The sequence below is a fragment of the Nelusetta ayraudi genome, unplaced genomic scaffold, assembly GCF_046127955.1.
Source record: "Nelusetta ayraudi isolate G7.1 ecotype Tasmania unplaced genomic scaffold, CSIRO-AGI_Nayr_v1 ptg000019l, whole genome shotgun sequence".
NCBI classification, from domain to species: domain Eukaryota; kingdom Metazoa; phylum Chordata; class Actinopteri; order Tetraodontiformes; family Monacanthidae; genus Nelusetta; species Nelusetta ayraudi.
In genome coordinates, this window is record NW_027466069.1 from 6,435,073 (window position 1) to 6,439,092 (window position 4,020).

Genomic DNA, 4,020 nt, shown 5'->3' on the forward strand with positions numbered 1-4,020 from the left:
CAGACAGTTTCCAAAAGAAAAAAAAACAAACAAGCCGGTGTACAAACTTTTTTTTTTTTTGGCTAAAATGTTTTTTTAGTGTTCAAAAAGTTATTTCCCTTAAATATTTCCCCTGAAATTGTATTGAAATTGCACATTAAAAGCCTGCACAGAAAACTCAGCTAATAAGAACAAAAGAACAAAGAAAAAAACAGGTTTGGATGAAATTAGAACGATGCTAGCGTGAAATTCAGCTATTGATAGCTTGCTGAAGCTAACATCTAACGCAGCCAATCCCTGCAACAAAGGAAAAATTTTTCTTATTGCTTCCTTCGTGCTTGATCTAAATATTATCCATCCTCGCCACTTCACCCTTGGCACTGCCCTTCCGCTGGTGCTGTAATGGGTTTAAGGGGTGAGGGGATGAAGATAGGGGGGGCAGGGGACCCGGTGGGACTTGACTGAGAGATAGAAAGGAATGTGCTGAAGCAGGAAGAAGGCGGTTGGTGTCACCTTCCCACGGAGGTTAAGGGTAGACCAGGGCTTGAGTGGGGGGTGGGGGTGGGGGTTGTTTTTTAGCAGAGGGAGGGGGGACAGGGACGCACAGGGGGGTTGGGGGGGAGTGGGGAAGGGGGGGGGGGGTCTGTACACATTTATCCACGTGGGAAACAGACAGTGGTGACATATTAAACTGCCGTCACACAAACAGCCCCAGTGACACTGTTGCCAGTCACTGCTGAAGAATGTTGCCGGTGGGATTATTTCAAACTTCCCACAGGGATCGAGAGTCCCTCCCTCCCGCCCCCCCCCCCACTCCCTCCTCCTCCTCCCCCCCCCCCCCCCGCTCTCACTCCCTCCTTTTCCTTTTTTGCCCTTTGACAATCAGCTGATCTGTTTTTGTTTTGAAGGCGAGCGAGCGAGGAACCTGTCAGGCTGATTCGGATTCACGTGGGAAACGAAACTCACCTGTGCGCCGAATGAAAAAAAAAAAAAACCAAACAAGACAAAAAAAAAAAAAAAAAACCCCGCAACTGCGGAACACTTTAAAAAAATCCCCACATCTTGAGGAGGAGTAAAAATAGAAAAAAAAAAATCTGATTTTTTTTCCATCTCTTGTTTTTTTCCAGCTGATCTGTTATTGTTCGTTCCCATACCCACTCACCCCCCCCCCCTCCCCCCAACCCCTACAACACTGTTTACAGTTGATTTGCATTGTGGGTCGAGGGAACTGGGGCCCTGGCCACTGCATTGTTGTGGTGCCTGAGAGGAGCGGAGGGGGTTTTCCCACCAGCTTCTCCTCCTCCGGCTGAATCAAAACACCTCTGTGTGGCTGCCGCTGATGTCATGGCCCTGAAAGCAGCTCTTCCCTGGGAAACCCCATATCAGGAAGTCCAGACAGACCTTTTTTCTATTCCCTCCCTCCCTCCCCTTCCTTGATTGTTATAGCAGAACGGCCTGGAAGAGATGGCGAAGGTTCTGATGAGGTTCCCATACGACCGGCCGACCGACGGAGCGAGTGCGATGGGCGGCCAGCGTGAACCTGCTGAACTCTGTGCATGAGGCCTGGACCGCGCCTGGCCTACATAGCACAATGCAGACGCATGCAGAGTGGGAGCCAAGAGTAATTTTTTTTTTCTTTTTGGTCTTATTATTAAAACCTGGTGAGCTGTTCTCATTGTTTTTGTTTCAGCTGTGTGTTTTTTTTTCTTTTCCTGCAGTTGTGTAAAAGCTAAAATGAGGCTGAAGAGAATCTGACTTGACTAAATAAGGTTAAAAGATGCAAATCTTATGTTAGATCTTAAGAGGTCATATGCACCAGTCCATCATCGGTTTTGACACTGCATGCTAATTGGGATTGCCACTCAATGCAACAGTTGTTTCAGGCTCTTATGATTCATCTGCATCTGCATGCGAAAACCAACCTTGGCCGTCTCCACCGGCGCACAACTCGGGTGTCTTGCTGAAGCGAGAGCCCGAGACGAGGGTAAAACTTGCAGAATTTGCAGAAAGGTCTTCGTGCGTCCGTCTTCTGGCTGGAGGAGGAACAAAAAGGCAGCGGCGCAGCTTTCATTTCTGCTCCCGCAGTCACAAGACTCCACGGGGCCTTTTACACAATTATAAAACTGTGCAGTGTGCGCAATCCCCCACCGCACCATTCGTTTTCTGTGACGCAATTTGTTTTTCCTCCCCCCCGTGATACAGTCCTAAAAATGGCACCAGGACCAAAAATAAAAGAAAATGTGGAAAAATTGATTTGGGATCGTCAATTCTGCTGTGTTGTTGTCTTGAAAAAAAGGGAACTAGCGCCATCGTCATAAGGCAGGAGAGCTGAAGCTCAGACTTCCCCTGCGGCTAACGGAATGCTAACGCTGAGGGATGACCTGGTCTCCATCCTGAGAAGCGTAGCCAAGGTGGCTACGTTTATTTCAGGTGAACTTCCTCCTTCCTCAGGGTCCATTTTAAGGAATTAGACAAACAGCTGAGGTCAGTTTGGAAAGTTTTGGGTGCAAAAAGGTTTTAGCTTAGCAGAGGCCAGACATCATGCTAGCCCCTCACTGTTGGCTTCTCCCCTTTGATAACTGAGTGCACGTGTGCGTGTGTGTGTGTGTGCGTGTGCGTGTGTGTGAGACTCTGAGCGGAAGCATGCGCGGCGTGTCATCCGTCTGCGGCGTCCCCTGGATGGCAGGGTGGGAACGCCAGCGACAGAATTCCGTTGTTCCCGCCATTCCTGACTCCTCTTAACTTTCTCCGCGAGCCGTCTGCGGGTCACTTCCTGTCTCCAGCGGCAGCGTGACACATCTCAGCCCCCCCCCCCCACCCCCCCGCACATCATCAGATGAGATAAAAACGTCCCGAAACGCCGGACGCATCTCGGAAATCTCGCAAAAACTACAAACACCGAGATAAGGAAGAACGGCCTGAACCATCCTGCGATCAAAGGTCGGCCTCATGAGTCCAAACTGTTTGTGTAGCCGATTTATTCCTCAGATACTCAGTTGCTCTTTTCTTTCTTTTATGAATGAAGCCCGGCCGCTCCTCCCTCCCTCCCTTCCTTCCTTCCTGGCGGCCGACTCTCGGGGCATCGCCGCTTCCTCTGAGGACACTGAGGACACGTGGCGAGGAGCATCGTCCCGCCGCACTGCAGCAGCTGCTGAGACCGGATGAATGACGGCAGCGGCTGAGGACAAAACCTGGATTTGGTTCAGATCTGCAGACGGTGGCGCTGCTGAATTTTTCACTTCATGAATTGGCCAAAAACTGCTTCTGCACTAATATTTTGACCTCTGTGACCCCTGTTGTGAACAAAAAAAAAAATGAAGCAGATTATTTTTGTTCTACAATCCCACTGAAGAGATTTTTGCTTGAGGTCACATCTTATTTCATCTGATCACAACGCACACAAAGAACTCACTAAATATGAGATGAATTGACCGAGTGTCTGGACCCTCCGGACTGCCGCTCGTCCCTCAGCGGTAAAATTCCACTGCGGAGTTTGGGGGGGGGCACCCCTCAGTGTAAACAGCGGCGTGATGGCAGCGGCCTGGGAGCGGCTCCGCCTCCCGTGTTGACACTCGGCGAGCCGTGACGTCAGCGCCTTGTTTACCCACCTGAGGAATTACTGCGAGGCCGCCGCCGCCACCGCATCTTTGGCAAACACGGGAGGCGGATGAGGGAGGAGAGGGGACAACAGGCAGGGGGGGGGGGAGGACGCTGCGAACAGGTGCTGCACGGCTGCAGCGAGACAGATGGAGGAAACTTTATTAGGAGGCTTTATCCGACGCTTCACTTTTAGGAGCTCTTATCAAAAAGGAGCTGCAGACAAATATTTTCTTTTGGGAAGCGATAACGGGGAGAAGTTTTTCTTTGGAGCAGCAGGAGGACGAGGTGGAGGGGGGGGGGGGGGGGAGGCGTGGCAACCGTCTCAGATGATGCGTGTGAACGCCGGAAACCTGAGACGCCGGCAGACGTCACAGAGTTCCACATCTCCGCTGCTCACCTGCTTCCTGGAAAGACAAAAAAAAAGAAAGAAAACACCACCAG

The 4,020-nt window shown here is 50.7% G+C and overlaps 1 long non-coding RNA gene across 1 annotated transcript; it reads left to right on the plus strand.

Moving 5' to 3' along the window:
- Positions 1-1,305: 1,305 nt before the first annotated feature.
- LOC142888046 (uncharacterized) lies at positions 1,306-3,219 on the plus strand. Its single transcript, XR_012926648.1, has 3 exons — positions 1,306-1,640; positions 2,608-2,919; positions 3,005-3,219. It is a non-coding gene; the product is annotated as an uncharacterized LOC142888046 (long non-coding RNA).
- Positions 3,220-4,020: the final 801 nt, after the last annotated feature.